The sequence below is a fragment of the Sorex fumeus genome, unplaced genomic scaffold, assembly GCF_029834395.1.
Source record: "Sorex fumeus unplaced genomic scaffold, SorFum_2.1 ptg000098l, whole genome shotgun sequence".
NCBI classification, from domain to species: domain Eukaryota; kingdom Metazoa; phylum Chordata; class Mammalia; order Eulipotyphla; family Soricidae; genus Sorex; species Sorex fumeus.
In genome coordinates this window covers 9,102,355-9,121,963 of record NW_026606155.1, presented here as the reverse complement: position 1 = coordinate 9,121,963, position 19,609 = coordinate 9,102,355, and the positions used below count along the sequence as shown (strand labels likewise).

General features: G+C 38.5%; 1 pseudogene; it reads right to left on the bottom strand.

Annotated features, from left to right (window-relative positions):
• Positions 1–1,664: 1,664 nt before the first annotated feature.
• LOC130042246 (uncharacterized) lies at positions 1,665–1,817 on the bottom strand (annotated as a pseudogene).
• Between the last annotated feature and the right edge of the window lie 17,792 nt (positions 1,818–19,609).

Here is a 19,609-nt window from a genome sequence, read left to right as displayed (position 1 = left end):
CTGAGATTATATTCAAGGCTCTTTAGGAGAATGAGACCCATCATTGTTACTGGTATTTGGCATATTGGGTACGCCACAGGGAGTTTGCCAGACTCTGTCGTGTGGGCAGGCTACATTCGGTAGCCTGCCAGTTTGTCCAAAGTAGGAATGAGATAATAAGATGTCATAATAAGATGTTGCGAGGCCGCGAATGCCGCGAATGGAATTTGGAGGATCTGGGTGGAGGATGCCCGGCCCCAATCAAAGTAGGCTTGGAGATCTTGGACCCGGAACCCGCGTGGCTTTGTCCCTCTGCCAGTACCTTCATGTGTGCGGAGAGTGGTCTCAGCATGGTGGTGGCTGGTCCTGGAGGTCTTCGGCTGCCGGACCCCTGGTCGGGGCAGGGAGGAAAGCTCAACCCGCTCCCCTCCAAGGGGCCGTGGCGAGGACAGTCAGGCACGGGGGCAGGAGACTGCACTGTTCTCTTCCAGGAGCTGGTGTAATCCCATCAACGGCCAAGACTCAGAGACTATAAAGACCAGCTCCCAGTGAAAATTAAGTAGAATTTTAGTTTTTAGAAAAGAGAAATAGCTATTCTTTATTAAGTTTTATATTAATAGAAATTACACTGCATCTACAGAAAGGAGTTATCAATAAATGTTGAATGATTCCAAAAATTTAACCAGGACTTTTCCTTCTTGTAAGCTCTGAGAGTCAGATATAAGTATTATCAACAACTTAATATTGTCCAGAAATTTATCTATCTCACTATCTGACAATTCACTTGTTTATATATTTTTCTTATCTTTTCTTCTGGGAGCACATCTGGAAAGGCTTAGGTATTACTCCGGACAGTGCTTGGGGGAACATATGGGATACCTAGGATTAGACCCGGAGTGGTTGCAACAAGGCAAGCTTTCTACCCTCTGGACTATCTCTACAGCCGCCCAGTTTATTTTTGTCTTTAAGATGAGCCATGCTCCTGTGAAATAAGTGCAATCTGTGATTTTGAAAAAAGTGAATAATTTATTTTCTACAATATATTGTAGTTCAATATGACAAACCATTTTACAGTATCTTTTCGTTAGTATATTTTACTCTCCTAGATGAAAAAGGTACATGAAAAATTTCTATTTATGAAAGGCTTTAGAGAATTATAGTTATCATTGCTTAAAAAGTTCACAATTTTTTAAAAAGATAAATCAAGACAATAGCACTAGAATGGAAAAGGAAGTGATACATGTATATATGTAATAAAATTTGCAACTATGCTAGCTAATTATTAATGAATTAACAAAATTCATTTCTATAACAAAGCAGATTCCAAAGTTTTTCAAGTGTCTTAGTAAATATGCCAGATATTTATGTAACACATAAACAGTGTTAGATTGAAATCAAAGGGGATTATTGTAAGACTATTAAAATCTGCATCAAGCTGAATAAGAATTATATACCAAAGCAAATATCTATATCACATTTTTGTGAAAAATTGGAAGCATATTTATAAATATAGATCAGAATATTCTATAAAGTGGTAAATTAGCATTTTGTTTCTTGAGGTTCTAAATTCTCAGTTTCTCTAAGAATGTAGAATGTATATTGTAGGAGATTTGTGTCAGTAGAGAATGTGGGAGTCATGCATAACTCAGTAATAGCCATTGCCTAACGGAAATTTTTATCATTACAGCGTCTGCACACCAATCATATCCTATTAGTCAAGAATGGCAGCATAATTGCATGAAATTTCTGTCAGAACCTAAGACTAACATGCAGGTATATTGATCTCACACACCAACCTATATCATTTTTGAACAGACGCAATATACCTAAAGCCTATAGTAGAAAGTTAAATTTAGCTAAATATATAATGAACACAACATGTCATTCTAAACTGTTATTCTAGAATGGTATTTAGAGCCTGGCAAGCTACCGAGAGTATCTCGCCCGCACGGCAAAGCCTGGCAAGCTACCCATGACATATGTGATATGCCAAAAACAGTAACAAGTCTCACAATTTGTTGTGAGACATTACTGGTGCCCACTTGAGCAAATAGATGAACAATGGGAGGACAGTGCTACAGTGCTATGTATATATAATACGTACATATATAGTATCTTTATAAATATCCATTGAGATATTTCTGATATATAAGCACGTAAAATATCTCAATATAATCTACTATATTAATTTTTAGAATAAAACTATGACCTTCACTAAACAAAATTATTTAGTGAAATAATTCACTAAACTTTATTTATTCAGTATTTTCTATGTGGCAGCCTTTCTGGGTTTCTGTGGAGATTATATAAATATATACATATATATGTATATTTAAGCTTTTGCTACATGAATAAGTAAAAGATTATAAAACTTAATGAGATAGGTAATACAGTGATTGGAAAAAAATCTTTTAAGTCCTATGAAAAAACTCTATGAAAGTTACACCAAAAATGTAATATTTAATTTTGTAAAATGAAACATTTTCATTAAATAATGAACCATGGAAAAATGATCAATTTTACAGCTATATAACATTTCTTGTGCTTCACATTTTATGAAAATGAAAATTAAAACACTGAGGAATAGGATATATCTTAGAGAACCAGTACTTTGCATATTACAAGCCCAGGTTTGAAGACTGACTACACACGCCGACACTTCTGGTAGCAGCCCCTGAGAATAGCACAGGTAAAGGCCTCTAGGAACCACTGTGCTTGACTCAGATATCAAAATACTAAAATTAAAAGTGTTGAAGACAATAACCAAAGAGAAAAGAGTTCAATGGCTTGGAGCCTAAGCTTTTATCTTTAAGAGTACTAGGTTCAGTCCCCAGCACTACCTCAACCCCAGATCACTACAGAAAGACACCCCAAGCATGTAGCTGAGAAATGCCCTGGAATAGCACAGGGTGTATCAGCAAAATTAAAAATACATTTTAAAAAGATAAAATGGAATAGTGGAGATGGGAGGGGATCTGGGAACTTTGGTGGAGAGAAACTGACACTGACAGTGGTAGTGATTGTGGTATTAGAATATTGTATGAATAAGACCTTTCAATGAGCAGTGTTATAGCACTATGTATTAAATCAAAACATTAACAAATTTTAAGACAAGATATTAAATAATAAATAAATAATAAATATTAAATAATAATAAATAATAAATAAATAATAAAGGGAGGAAAGAAGCCAACTAAAATCTTTCAAGGTTAGTTTGTTGAGTTGCCATATGACCCAGCAATTAATTCCACTTAATACAGCAATTAATACAGCATGGTTAGCTTGCCAGGTTCTGTCATGTGGGCAGAACCAGAACTTGGGATATCTACCCCCAGGATATAAAAACATTCATTTAAAAGTATATATAAATACCATATTCATTCATCCTAGGTGTCCAATGAACATATGGATAGATTATGAAGATTTGATAGATACACACAATGGAATACTATGCATCTTCAAAGAATGGTGAAATCATGCAATTTACTGCAACCAGGTTGGAACTGGAAGATATCACACTCAGTGAAGTACATTCCTCATTTGCCTCGAGCAGGCCCCAGTAAGGTCTCCTTCGTCCTAGCTCTGAGATTTTTAAAAAGTGCCATATTCAAGGCTCTTTCAGAGTTAGGAGAATGAGACCTATTATTGTTACTGGTATTTGACATATTGGGTACTCCACGGAGAGTTTGCCAGACTCTGCCATGTGGGCAGGTTACATTCGGAAGCATACCAGTTTGTCCAAAGTAGGAATGATATATTAAGATGTCGCTTCTGGGAGCTGGGTTTTATAGTCTCTGAGTCTTGGCCATTGATGGGATTACACAGCGCCAGGGGGCCAGTTGGTGGGTGTGACCCCCGCCTACTGGAATTTGGAGGATCTGGGTGGAGGATGCTCAGCCCCGATCTGAATAGGCTTGGAGATCTCAGCCCCGGGACCCGCATGCCTTTGTACCCCTGACGGTACCTTCATGTGTGCGGAGAGTGGTCTCAGCATGGTGGTGGCTGGTTCTGGAGGTCTTTGTTTGAGATCTCTAAGCCTACTGGAATCGGGGTTGAGCATCCTCCACCCAGATCCTCCAAATTCCAGTAGGCGGGGGTCACACCCACCAACTGATCCCCTGGCGCCGTGTAATCCCATCAACGGCCAAGACTCAGAGACTATAAAACCCAGCTCCCAGAAGAGAACAGCGCAGAGCCTCCTGTCCCCGCACCTGGCTGTTCTCACCGGGGCCCCTTGGACAGAAGTGGGTTGAGTTTCCCTTCCCGCCCCGACCAGGGCGCCAGCAGCCAAAGACCTCCAGTGAAGTACATTAGAATAAAAAAAGGATAAACACTGGATGATCTCACTTATCTGTGAGAATACTGGATGAGGAAAAGTAAAGTAGTGAAAAGGGATCACCCTTGACCCAGTTTTTAGACAGAATGATAGCACTATCCTCCTGTTGTTCATCAATTTGCTCTAGCAGGCACCAGTAACGTCTCCATTGTGAGACTTGCTGTTACTGGTTTTGGCATATTGAATACAGCATGGTTAGCTTACCAGGTTCTGTCATGTGGGCAGGATACTCTCAGTAGCTTGATAAAAAAAAAAGTAAATAAATTAGAGTGTTAGGAATAGAAGAGGGGTCAGGGCATCAATTATCCTAGTGATATGGTTGAGCAGTATAGCTGTATATCCAAAACACAGACTCAACAATACTGAAAAGATGTGATCAAACCTTCAACCACTGGAACTTTATAATGTGCCTGTCCAGTTATCAGGTGGAGCGTGAGGCAGAGGTTGAAGGTGGGGAGGAAGTTATTGGGAAAACTGGTGGAGAGAAGTTGGACACTGGTGGTAGAATTGATGTTGAAATGTTATATGCATGCCAAAAATTCAACTACATAAATCACGGTCACGGTCACGATCCTCCCATTGTACATCGATTTGCTCGAGCGGACCCAGTAAGTCTCCATCATGAGACTTGTTGTCACTGTGTTTGGCATATCGAATATGTCATGGGTAGCTTGCCAGGCTCTGCCGTGCCGGCGAGATATTCTCGGTAACTTGTTGGGCTCTCCAAGAGGGGCGGAAGAATCGAACTCGGGTTTTCCATGTTGGCCGCTTGTAAGGCAAATGCCCTGCCGCTGTGCTATCGCTCATAAATCACAGTTCTTTAATAAGATTAAAAAATTAAAAATGTTCTATATAAGATATTGGACTAGAGTTAAAAAAAAAAACATAATAATGGTTATCATGATCACGACCATCCAGTCCATCCAGTTGTTTGTCGATTGCCTCGAGCAGGCCCCAGTAATGTCTCCTTCATCCTAGCCCTGAGATTTTTTAAAAAGTGCCATATTCAAGGCTCTTTCAGGGTTAGGAGAATGAGACCCATCATTGTCACTGGTATTTGGCATATTGGGTACGCCACGTTGAGTTTGCCAGACTCTGCCGTGTGGGCAGGTTACATTCGGTAGCCTGCCAGTTTGTCCAAAGTAGGAATGAGATAATAAGGGGTCGTGCGGCCAAGAATGCAGCCATGTGCTTCTGGGAGGTGGGTTTCATAATATCTGAGTCTGGCCGTTGATGAGATTACACAGCACCAGGGGGCCAGTTGGTGGATGTGACCCTGCCTAATGGAATTTGGAGGATCTGGGTGGAGGATGCTTAGCCCCGATCCAAGCAGGCTTGGAGATCTTAGCCCCGGGAGGACCCACATGCCTTTGTTCCTCTGCCGGTACCTTCATGCATGTGGAGAGTGGTCTCAGCATGGTGGTGGCTGGTTCTGGAGGTCTTCGGCTGCCGGAGCCCTGGTTGGGGCGGGGAGGGAAACTCAATCTGCTCCCCTCCAAGGGGCCCTGGGGAGGACAGCCAGGCACGGGGGCAGTTATACATTTTAAAATGCACATGAGGGGGTAGAGCGACAGCCAAACAGGTAGGGCATTTGCCTTACACATGGCTGACCCAAATTCAATTCCCAGCATCCAATATAAGTCCCCTGAGCACTGCCACGAGTAATTTGTGAGTGCATGAGCCAAGAGTAATCCCTGTGCAATGCTGAGTGTGATTCAAGAAGAAAAAAAATGCACAATTGCTTTCACGAGAGATCAAGATTCATGTTTAGATGTGAAAAATTATCAAGAGCCCTATCTGCTTTCCTAGTATCTCAGAAAACTGGATGATTTGTAAGATAAAGACAAAAAGATGCCCGAGGAACTAAGAAGAATATTTCACTCCACAATATAATACAGTTTTTGTTTATTCATTGCTTTGAATTAAAGTTTTTGTGAAAATTACTCTGAACCAATTTTCTACTGCTCAAAGAGGAAATAAGTACCTTATTTATTTATTTATTTATTTATTTTACTTTTTGGGTCACATCCAGCAATGCTCAGGGATTACTCTTAGCAGTGCTTGGTGTACCATATAGGATACTGGGGCTCAAACCTGGGCTGGCCGCATGCAAGGCAAATGCCCTAGGCTGCTCTACTATGGCTCCAGCCCCAAATCCCTTATGCTAAAGTCCAGAGGTAGTTTAACATAAGGAAGGATAGATGGAATACTTATCACCATAGACAGAATTTAGGGCTGAGAACACATGTATAAACAAGCCTCATTACTTTCTATCTAACTTAATATCCTTAGTTAAATTGTTGTCTCATCAATTCAAATGTATTACCTCTTTCGTATAGCAGTTTCCTGCTTCAGTCATGTCTTTTTGTTGCGTCTTGGGGGCATCTACACATATTTTAATTAAATATCATTTTATTAATGTTGATTTAGTTTATAATGTGCATTGATGGGCTGTTTAATTAATTAATTAATCATTAATCATTAATCAGATGGGCTGGTCACATAATGAGATTTAAAGATGACCACTGGACTAGAGCTGTTACTGACTGGATCCCACAGGATGTCAAAAGACCGTGTGGCCACCCACCTACCAGATGGTCAGACTTCTTCATCAAGATCATGAATGTTCGGTTTGAGGCTCTTCATGTTCCCAGAGCAAACAGATGCCATTGGGCTACACTAGCACGCGACAGGGACAAATGGAGACGTTACTGGTGCCCGCTCGAGCAAATCGACGACTAACGGGAAGTTAAGTGATAAAGTGATTAAGTGATTAGTTTATCACATTTTATTCATTAGTCCAGTTAAAGAACCTAAAAGGGGATGAATGGAAAATATTTCCACCACGGCAGAATTAAAGGGCAGAAAGTGAGGTGATCTTCACAAGAATAAATTAATTTTGTCCTTACCTCCATTGCACATGCAGGAGAAATTAGACTCAAATAAGGGAAGAGAGAAATGAGCTGGATTCCTAATAAAATATTTATGACAATATGTAGTGCCTTTTGCTGAGTAATAATAGTGAAAGCTATCTTTGCCATAGACACACTGTATGCTTACAGTTGATCCCCAAAAGGAAACAACAGAGTAAAAATTGTTGAGAAAAGATATTTGGGACTCTTAACATCTCCATGAAGTCCACGGGCTCTATAATTTAAAAGCATAAATAGAAAGTGAGAAAACCATTCAAAACCAATGCACGATGTGGAGAATTCCGTTGGACTGACCCAGCCTGAAACCTCTCTCAAGTGGCATGTGTATGTATGAAGGATTAAAAAATACATTCTCGTGGCATAGCAATTAGGGCTGCTGCCCAGAGAAGTTCCCAGGTGAGTTGGTATAACAGGATAAAAAGGAAGGAAATGAAACAGAAGTTGGGTTCTACTAAGAGATCATGAGAGAGAAATAAAATCACAGATTCTTCGGAGCTCATGTGTGGTGAGTGGAGCCACTGCCTGGAAGAGGGTAGTTATGGCTGGAGAGATTTACGGCCTTTTTTCCTTGAATAGAAAATCCTGACTAGGGAAGTGCAAAGAACACCAGGATAAGGAGGAAAAGTCAATCCTGATCCCCATGCAGTTCCTTATTTCCTTCTATATCAATGCAGAAGGGAATTTTAAGAGAGTGAAGCAAAAAATTTTATTAGGAAAGAATTTTGGAAAAGAAATAGCTACTTCATCATGAAATTGTGAAACCCCCGTTGGAATCTGTGAATATATCTTCAGGTTTATGGAATATATTATGAGTATATCTTCAGCTTTATTCCACAGAGTGCTTTGTGGAATCTTTGGAATAGGCAGATGCTCTCCTATTTCTTTCAAACCATTTGCTGAGAAGAGCACAGTTCTGCCACAGTATCTGAATATGGCAGCAAGAACAAGATAGAATGAGTCTATTCAATTCAAAAGAGGCAAGAAGATAGTTTTGAAGAGCTAATAGCCCAGAAAACAAATGACAGTGATGTAAATGAAGAGAGTGAGGTTTTCAATGGATTCAAGAGGTTCATCTTTGAAAGAAGCATTCCTCTGCCAACCAACTTTTGACTGTTAGGCACTCTCTAAGGAAAGTTCCTGAATCATTTTTATATGGACTTATGTCAAGCCAGTGTGCAGTACAGCTCATTTGGGCTTGACTGCATACAAACCAAATCTCTATTTTTTTCCCATGGCCCTGGACTGACATTAGAAAAGTTTTGTTCATTCTTAAGGTCAAAACTATCTGACTCTTGAGGTCGGAGTAATACAGCAGGTAGGGTGTTTGACTCACACAAGGCCAACCCGGGTTCAATCCCCATCATCCCATGTGGCTCCCATAACACTGCCAGTGCCAGTTCCTGAATACAGAGAGCTGGAGTAAATCCTCACCTGGCTGGGTGTGACCCCAGAACAAAAAGCAAAACAATAGCAGCAAGAAAAAATCTGCTTCAGTTACTATTCATAAATGAAATGTCTGCCCACAATTAAAGGTACAGAATAATGATTTCTATCAAAATAGAAAAAAATGCATTTTCACAAAAAGGGCATACAGAGCTTTCATCTGTTTCAAGGAAATATTAGGCAGTATTTTGAATAGAAATAAAATTAAAAGACAGCCTATGAGTACGGCACTCACTAATGGTGCTTCTGGTTGCCCCCCACCAGATTAAAAGAACAGTATTTACTCCTGGCTTGCTAGGGCATTTTATACATTTTCAATAACAAATTGAAATGGTCTTATTAATTTTTTATCTATATCGATATTTTATGTCTGATTAGGTGTTATTCTTTACATCATAGAAGCTTTTATTACAACCTATTAATGCAGACATGTTAGCAGTAAAGGTAAAAGGTAAAGGTAAAGGCCCTCCCGTTGATCGTCGATTTGCTCGAGCGGGCCCAGTAACATCTCCATTGGAGACTTTGTTGTTACTGTGTCTGGCATATCCAATACTCTCGGTAGCTTGCCGGGCTCTCCGAGAGGGGTGGAGGAATCGAACTCGGGCCGCCCATGTTGGCCGCTTGTAAGGCGAACGCCCTACCCGCTGTATTTTCTAATGTAAATCTGATAATCTATATCTCAAACAAAAAACATTTTATTCTTTTATAGGCCTATTTATATTTTTCTCTTAATTTTAAAAAAATTCTCTCACTCTTACTAAAATTTACATTTGTAAAATTTACCTATTTCATGGAAATTTTAAAATGCATTAGCACACAATTCTTCATAATGTTATTTTTTGTAAATTTATATGCCTCTAAGAAATAGACGTATAGTTTTTGAAAATATAAATAAATAAAAGTCACCTAAATATTTCAGTGGAGCAGATGGGTTACCAATGAAAGCAGGAGTCTAAGTAGAGAGATTTGAGATCAAAGGCATCATGGTGAATATGGGTAAGGCCTGGGAGTTTGCTCTGACTTGGAATGGAGGTCAATATTCCGAAATATAAGAGTAGTAAAATGGTATAGATTTGATTATAATGAGAAAAAATTTTAATAAGAAAGATAGAAAGGAAATATCTTTTCATCTGTAATAAAAGGAATAAGTAACATGATACTGAACAACTTTTAGAATGAAGGCTCTTTAGAATTGCTAAAGTAGAATTAAAAGGTAAAGGTAAAGGTAAAGGCCCTCCCGTTGTTCATCGATTTGCTCGAGTGGGCCCAGTAACGTCTCCATTGGAGACTTTGTTGTTACTGTGTCTGGCATATTAAATACGTCACGGGGAGCTTGCCAGGCTCTGCCATGCGGAGGAGATACTCTCAGTAGCTTGCCAGGCTTTTAGATATATTAGAAAATAGGGCTAATAAAAATAGGTCACAAAGAATTTGTGTCACACTGCTTAAATAATATGGGGAAATGTATAGGATTATTCATTATATCAGTCAAGTGACACAAAGTTTAAAACTTAGTCCTACAATTGAAAAAAACTAACAAAGCAAATGCAAGATGACAACTTAAGATAAAATCAGATATATAAATAAAATTAAAAAAGTAAAAAAAAGGCCCTCCCATTGATCATCGATTTGCTCGAGTGGGCCCAGTAACGTCTCCATTGGAGACTTTGTTGTTACTGTGTTTGGCATATCAAATACGTCACGGGGAGCTTGCCAGGCTCTGGCTTGCGGGCGAGATACTCTTGGTAGCTTGCAGGGCTCTCCGAGAGGGGCGGAGGAATCGAACTCGGGTCGGCCATGTTTGCTGCGTGCAAGGCAATAATAAATAACAAAATTAGTTTTAAATTTTGTATATATACAATTATGCTCATATGAGAAAATTATATTAACTGAATAGATTTCTTATAAAGTTTTACAAAAAGAACTCAATATTTATAAAAATAAATATATTACATTGAATGAAGAAGTAGCTAAAACAGCCTTCATAAAAAGCACTGCTTCTATCTAAATTTATCTAGCACCTTATAGCAAGTTTTTGAAGATTAGGTAATTTTAAAATTACTTAAGTGTTGTATTGAAAAACTAAAAATCCTTAAATATTCTTTTTAACATAAATATAACACATTTCAAGATATTTATAAATTATGTTTGTCAATGCAACATTTATAAAAATAACAGTCAAGAAAATCCAATAACACATAAAACAATGAAAGATAAATAACTTCTTAATTTCAGTAATACAAATGTTGCTCTATATCAGAAAAACCATAAATATAGTCACAAATAAGATCATAAAAGTGGAGCTTAAAAATAAATGTATATAATTATGTCCAAAGATGCAGAGAAGGCATTTTCAAACATCATGAAAAAACTACACAGTATTTTATTATGTCAATAAAATTTGACTTAATGGATGCATCACTAACAATATAAAGTATATATCCTGATCAATAAAAAGCACTTTACTTAAAAACAAAATGCTATAGGCCTGCATATAGTAAACAAAAGAAAAAGGTATTTTCTTGGATATCTATGGCACTAAGGAAACACAACATTAATTCTTTAAATCAGCTTTCCAAGATCCATGTATTCTAAGAATTATATATGCATGGTACAGTTAAAGATGACCTGTGTAAAAGCTACAAATTAACTGGAAGTCAATTTAGGCATTGACTTTGTATGCTAACAGAGGATGAGGTATACCTAAAATGTAAGTAGTTGCATGTTTGATTGAAAGTTTTTTCTGTCCTATGTATTAATATAGTACACCAGTTAAGCACATACACACAATACACACGTACAAGCACACATAAAGAGCCAAGTGAAAAGTAACATAAAATAAACTAAGTTCCATATGTATTTGAGTAAGTAGAGTCATCAAGTTTGGATGTTAAAATAACTGTGACCAATGTGTTTGAGAAACTGATTAAAAAAAAAGATAAAGAATATACCTTATGTCACAAAAAATAATTACTAAGATAATTCAAATAAAAATTAACACATATGTTACCTGAAACTCTATTATTAACTACTTTTAAATCATGGTGCCTAAATTTTAAAAAAAAGTATTCAATTTAATACATTGGTTTCAAGTACACAGTACAAAAGAGAGAATTAATGAAAAGAATTATGGTGTGACATTGCACTGCATCATTGTATCACTGTCATCCCATTATTCATCGATTTCCTGGAGCAGGCACCAGTAACGTCTCCATTCATCCTAGCCGTGAGATTTTAGCAAGTGCCACATTGGAGGCTCTTTCAGTGTGAGGAGAATGAGACCCATCATTGTTACTGGGTTTTGACATATTAAATACACCACAGGGAGCTTACCAGACTCTGCCGTGCGGGCAGGACACTCTAGATACCCTGCCGGACTCTCGAAGAGCAAGAACTAGACAATAAGAGGTTGCGCATTTCAGAGAGCTTGGTTTTATAGTCTCTGGGTCTTGGCTGTTGATGGGATTACATGGCGCTGGGGGAGCCAGTTGGTGGGTGTAACGCCTAGCTACTGGAAGATGGGAGATCTGGGTGGAGGAAGCCCAGTCCCCATCCAAGCAGTCTTAGAGATTTCAGCCCCTGGTTCCGCACACCTGGGTTCCTCTACCAGTTCCTTCATGCGTGAGGCTCATCAGAGCGTGTGGAGAGTGGTCTTAGGCTTGACTGTGGCTTGTTCCGGAGGACTTCAATATAAACATTGCACAGTAAGAATAATCAGTAGAAAAACTAAAAATAAAATATTTGGATGCTCACAAAGGAATATCAGAGTTAAATGTGTGAAAGTAATTCATAAATGAGAAAATTTTAAATGTCACGGGAATCAGGATGGGGAGTGAGGGAAGACAGACATCAAATGGGAATCAGCTCTTTGGGTAGAAGAAAGATAATCTTAGGCAGAAAAATATAAAATTTTTAAAAAGGTTTAGAAAAGTTAGTAATTATGAGAGCTTTATTTATATTAAAATACATGGTAGCAATATCACAATGAAAACAAGATTATATGAAAGAATAAAAATTCTCTACACAACACCACCATCCATCAAATATTTTGCCCTATGAAGAGAATGTTTAAAATCAAACTGTGGGCTATGATAAGTAGTAAGAGTACACTGAAAAATGATTACAGTGAAATAAGCGGTAAAGACACAGATTAGGTGGCAAATATTTAAAGCAAATAGTAAAAACTAGTCATAGAAACATATTACTTATAGACTATATGCTTTATATAGTCTATAAAGACTATAATAATTAAACATTATGGTTTAAACACTACCATAAAGGAATACATACATGTAGATTCATGCAAACATTCATATGCTTTCACATATACATGGATATATGTGTAGCATGGTAGCACTGTCCTCCCGTTGTTCATTGATTTGCTCGAGTAGGCACCAGTAACGTCTCCATTGTGAGACTTGTTGTTACTGTTTTTGGCATATCAAATACATCACTAGTAGTTTGCCAGACTTTGCCATGCAGGCGCAATACACTCGGTAGCTTGCCAGGCTCTCTGAGAGGGGTGGAGGAATCGAACCCGGGCCAGCCACATGCAAGGCAAAAGCCCTACCAGGTACACTATCGCTCCAGCCCAAATATATGTGTATACATAAAAATTCTTTTATGAGGCACCTTGTGTAAACCCCTTAATGCGGAGCTCACCTTTTTGCCAGGGTGAGCTATGGGGAATTACAGATTAAAGGATGTTACACATGAAAGTATGTTCTAGGTCTGTCCAGGCGGCCTTTTCTCGCATCCCGTGTTTAGTGCTCTTGAACCACTTCCCCACCAGGACAGCCGTTGCCTTGGGCAGATAAAAGAGCAACAAGGGCCAAGCTGGTTGGTAGCTCTTTATTCCATCTCTCATCTCTCCCAAACTCTCCACAGAGCACAACTCTGGGCACAACTCTCTCCCTAACTTGAAACTCTCTCTCTCAGCTCTCTGCAACCCTCTCCCTAATTCACTCCACAATGCTCTCTCCAACTCCTGCTCACTAATTCTCACTCTGCCCACGGCTCCCACTCTGTATCTCTCCAACTCTCTACCTCCTTTCTCTACCTTTTTTAACTCTGTCCTCCTACTCTCCCCACAGCCACCAACATTTTTCACTTCTCTAAACTTGACTCCCAAACCACATCTCCCCTAGGGAAGTGTAATCAACAAGTTTATCTGCCTTCCTGACCACCTGCAGCCCAGGAGGGCAAAAAAGCACTTAAATGTTTTTCCTCTCCTTAGACCAAAACTTAATTACCATCTTAATTCTACTTCCTAATATTTATCATTCTGAGTGTGCACAGTAATAGACATAATAGTCTTGTAGGATGACTCTCCTGGGGACATCTTGCCACAAACTCAAACTACAGTGCTCAAGCAGGAATAAGCATTCTTAACCCTAGCAGGATACAAATCTAGTTATAAGTTTTTGGATCATGATAGAATTTGTGCATGACCATGCTTTTAACTTATAGTTAAGCATTATGGCACTTTGGCCAGGCCCACTGTGATGCTAGTATAGCTGTGATGCTAATATAACTGAACCAAAAGTTCAGCCCCGTATCATAAGGCTGAATATCATCTATAGTGGTTCCAAACTACAGGTAGATATGCAACTATCATAAAAAAAGCATATTTAATTTAATGTATATTGAAACAATTACCAATTAAAGAGTAACAATATCACCGGAGAATATTCAGTTACTTTGTTCAGATAAGGACAATCTGCATACATAACATATACATATATATTAAAAAACTGCATGAGAACAGTGGTGAGAACAATAATATTTATCAATACCTAAATGAAATCAAATTTCAGCAACATGCTTGTCTATAAGACAATGGGGAAAAAGTCACTTGTATATTCATGTTAGGTCAGAAAATAGCTAAAAAAGATTATGAGAAAATTGAGCCATATCACCTATGAACAAAAATGCATTAACCTTTAAACCAAGAAACATCAGCAGTTGAAATAAATATTTCAGTGAAAAATAATTATTCAATATAAAAAGTTATACAATATTTTTATTTCTGTTAAAAATAGTCAACTTGAAAATGCAGAAAATGTTGTATAATGCATTACAGAATTAATTAGGGTAGCACTCAAAGTTATCTGTCAATTAAATCAGTATTGGAAACCTGTATGGGGAGGGGCACACCTAATGATGCTCAGGGGTTACTGGTCACTCTGCAATCAGGGATCACTTCTGATGGAGTGTGGGTACCATATGATTCTAGGAATTGAACATGGGTTAGCAAATGCAAGGAAATCACCCTACTAGCTGTCTTGCTCTCCTATCACTCCAGCCCCCCATCAACAGGGAATAGTAAACTCTTCTACAATGTATACATACAATTGCTATGAACTGCTAAAAGAAGAAGAATATTTAATAAAAGAAAGGAGATGCATTATGCTGGGAGGAGTCACAGAAATATATGTAAAAAAGCACACTTATTTCTAATAAAAATTAAAATCTGAAAATGTATAAATCACTCTAACAAAACTGCAGGAGACTATCAAAATACATAAATAAAGGACACTTATTCACATGAACAACAAAAGTGAACTTGGCCCCAGGGATTGCTGAGTGACAAAGTGGCTGCCATTTGAGTATGGGTTCATAATTTTACTTCTTGCACAACACTATGTACAATCAATCAATTATGGGATTCCCACAGCAAAATATGGGCAAATATCATGGAAACACAGGCAAGAATATGTGAATTTCTGTCATTATAACAGAAAGGCAAGGAGGATAAATAAAATATTACTTTAAATTTTTTAGGATAAGTTTTAAAATCCCACTTCATTTATATGGAGAATATATATATATATTATATATATTAAATTTTATTTATTTTTTTCCTTTGGCTTTTTGAGTCACACCTGGCGATGCACAGGGCTTACTCCTGGCTCTGCGATAGCATAGCTGGTATTACACACTCAGGAATTACTCCTGGCAGTGCTCAGGAGACCAAATGGGATGCTGGGAATCGAACCGGGGTTGGCCGCCTACAAGGAAAATGCCCTATCCACTGTACTATCACTCCAGCCCTGGAGAATGTATATTTTGCTCTTTTATTTTGGGTCACACCCGACTATATTAGTGCCCACCTAGGTGGAATGACATCCAGTTAGGACTAGTTGGAGGACTAGTATGGGGAGAGAAGGAAATTACTGAAATAGCAAACCCAGGAAAAGGCAGCCAATCCCTAGCTGGAAAGTTCCTAACTCGCCCTCCCCCACCATCCCCACCAAGATCCACCAATTAGGGAATAGGTCAGTTGACTGTTGGAGGTCAGGGGTATAAAATGAGCTACAAGCCTTATGGGGCTTGCTTGCTCTCCTGGGCTTCAGCCCTGATTGATTGATGAATCAGTATCTGGATTCTATGCTTGCCACAAAGTAAAGCTCTAATGAACTTTTTGCATTTGTGTTGCATTCATGCCTTAGATCAGGAACCCTAACACTCAGGCCTTCCTCCTGGCTCTATGATAACAACTTACTCCAGTTTGTTGCTCAGACTGCAGACAGGACTCAGGGGATGGAATCAGTCTTGGCTGTGTGCAAGGCAAATACCTAAACTCTTGTATTATGTCTCTGGTCCCACACCATAAACATTTTTAAATATGCTTCAGAAAAAAATAAATACTATCAAATATTAACATATACAAACTCAATAAACTATAAAGTACATTTGAAAATCCTAATGATATAAAGACATTTCCACCAAGTAAACTAAGATCTAAAAGTCTTAGGTTACTATCTGTTAGTAAAAGGTAAAAGGTAAAGGCCCTCCCATTGATCATCGATTTGTTCGAGCGGGCCCAGTAACGTCTCCATTGGAGACTTTGTTGTTACTGTGTTTGGCATATCGAATACTCTCGGTAGCTTGCCGGGCTCTCCGAGAGGGGTGGAGGAATCGAACTCGGGTCGGCCATGTTGGCTGTGTGCAAGGCAAACGCCCTACCTGCTGTGCTATTGGGGCTGGAGCGATAGCACAGCGGTAGGGCGTTTGCCTTGCACACAGTCAACATGGCCGACCTGAGTTCGATTCCTCCGCCCCTCTCGGAGAGCCCGGCAAGCTACCGAGAGTATCTCGCCCGCTCGGCAGAGCCTGGCAAGCGACCCGTGATGTATTCGATATGCCAAACACAGTAACAACAAAATCTCCAATGGAGACGTTACTGGGCCCGCTTGAGCAAATCTTTTAGTAAAGAACAGAAATAATGGTGACTCTGATACAGTGCTGGAGAGAAACTTGGTTTGAAAAAAAATTGTTTGAAAAATACAATATGTTACACATATTGTATGTATACAGTATGTTATATGAATGGTTCTATATACATGAAATTATATTTCATGTTAAAGATCTCCTAACTGGGTTGAAGAGATGGTACAGTGAAGAGAGTACTTCCTCGCACATGAGCGACCTGGGTTCCATTCCCAGTACCCTATATGGCCTTCCAGCCTAACCAGAGTAATACCTGAGAACAGAGCCATAATAAACCCTCAGCACAGCTGAGTAAAATCCAGTAATCAAAATAAAACAATAAATGGTTTCTAAACAAGTTTTTAAACAGTAAGCCCTACCAATCAATATCAATTTAATTTTAGGATTTATGTAATCAATACAGAATGGTTGGACTAATGAATACTTTGTAACCTGCCCCTCTTCTCATCTTAAATGTAATTTACATTCTCAGTATAAATAAATATGACAAGTCATCCCACATAACTGATAAAAGTTATGTCTCTGAAACTATGGTTCTTGGTGTTGTATTGTCCTCTCTATACCATCAGTGTTAAATAGGAACCATTTTGTCATCTCCGACTCAGCAAATTCTTACCCTTCTTCTAGGGAGAAGGAATCATGTCCAGTATCAGAAAAAAAGTGAGTATTATATTGGTCTCTTCCTCCTTCCGCTACAATAAATATCCATATTCTACCAGGAGACTAGAGACAACCATCCAAGAATAAGACCATTCGAAAGTTTTATTTTCAACAAATGTAAAAACTTTTTTCATAGAGATATTTAAATCAGGGTAAAAATAAAATCAGGCTTGTGGCCATTTATTCATAAGTGTTCTTTAACTTAATGAGCATTGATTGAACATCTGTTAATGTCCTGGAATAGCAGGGAGATCTATGCCTTAAGGATGTCACAGTATGATCAAAGAGAAAGTGTCTAAACATAACCTACCTTAAGTTAAGTATATACTCCATGAAGTCAAATTAATGACAAGAGGTAAAAAAAAACTCAGAATTCTGAGCCCATCAGAAGGCAGATGCATTTGGACATCTCCAGGTGGAAGTAGGTGGTGTTGTGCACTACTAAAATAAAAAATGTAATATAATAGCAAAACAGCCTGTAACATTGTTCAGTAGTACTATGAAAAGCATAATAACAAAGATAAAGACACAAAATATATAAATATATACACATATATATTTGTATATTCTACAGCTCTCAGAGATAAAATATGAGTACAATACCCTACAAAAATAGGAATTTTCCATTCATCCATTCATGTGGCACATATAGCGGGCATCTGAGTATTTCAGTGGGAATAGTGACAAACCCTGGCTCCTGGCCAACCCTGCTGTACTCACAAGCAGGTAGTAATAATTCTATAGATTTTTATAGGCAGTTTCCTCACACTTGAGTTTTCTTCTTTTTCACCCTCACACTACATTTACATCTTTCCCTTTGGAGAATAATCTCCTTATAAGTGGAGTAGTAGAAACTCCTTTGCTCCTGGGTAGGTTCACAGAGGCTACAAATTAGCTTTTCTTTATAGAATATTTGGCCTCATAATAATAACTCCCTTTATAGAGGTCTTGCAAAGACTTCCCTTTCCATGTGGTGTTCAGAGATTAATGGGAGTGGTGTCCACATATTTGTGTTTCTGCCAGAGTAGGCCACGTATCTGAAGCCAGTGTCAGGGCCCACGGACAATTAATCACTTCTCCAGGCTCAGAAATAAAATCTGCATTGTGTACTTCTTGGACCGAGGAGGGAGAAAGGGAATGGTGTGGTTTGGTGTTGCTTCTCATCATTAATTTTCAATTATGACTAGAAGAACCATCCCAGCTAAGACTCAAGTAGGAGGGCAGGGGGTAAATGAGCCCCCAGGGAAAAATAATATGGGCCACATGGATGAAGGGAAAATCTGGGACTTATAAACTCTTTTTTTTTAAGAAAAATAATAAACAATTCATAAAATTCCTCATAGAGCAGTATAAAATATATCCAAGCTATTAGGGAAAAGTCACATAAAGGACAAAACAAGTGGACCTTCTCAAAGCTTAAATAAAAAGGGCAAAGTCACACTTTCACTTAGAGCTAAATTTTGACCCTAGGTTTCTTCCCTGGTTAAATGTTTCCATTAAAAATAGAGGAAACAAACAAAAACAGAGAAAACACAGCATAAAAACATATTTTGGTTAGATAACTTTGTTTAAATTTAAAGAAATTTACTTAGAGAAATGGGAAGAAAAGGGAGAGAGAATCATTTAAAAGTGAGCACAAGCTTCTCCAGAGAGGAAAAAGTCAGAAAATCTATTTTTATAAGAAAGAAAAAAATGAATAAAGCTACCTCATTATATCCAACAAATCTGAATACTGAAACCCCAACATTAGGTATAGTATTCTGCCTTTAGAAATGATTTGTTCTTGGAATATTTTAGCTGGAGCGATAGCACAGCGGGTAGGGCGTTCGCCTTACAAGCGGCCAACATGGCCGACCCGAGTTCAATTCCTCCGCCCCTCTCGGAGAGCCCGGCAAGCTACCGAGAGTATTGGATATGCCAGACACAGTAACAACAAAGTCTCCAATGGAGACGTTACTGGGCCCGCTCGAGCAAATCGACGATCAACGGGAGGGCCTTTATTCCATTTTATATTGCTAGCTTTGTA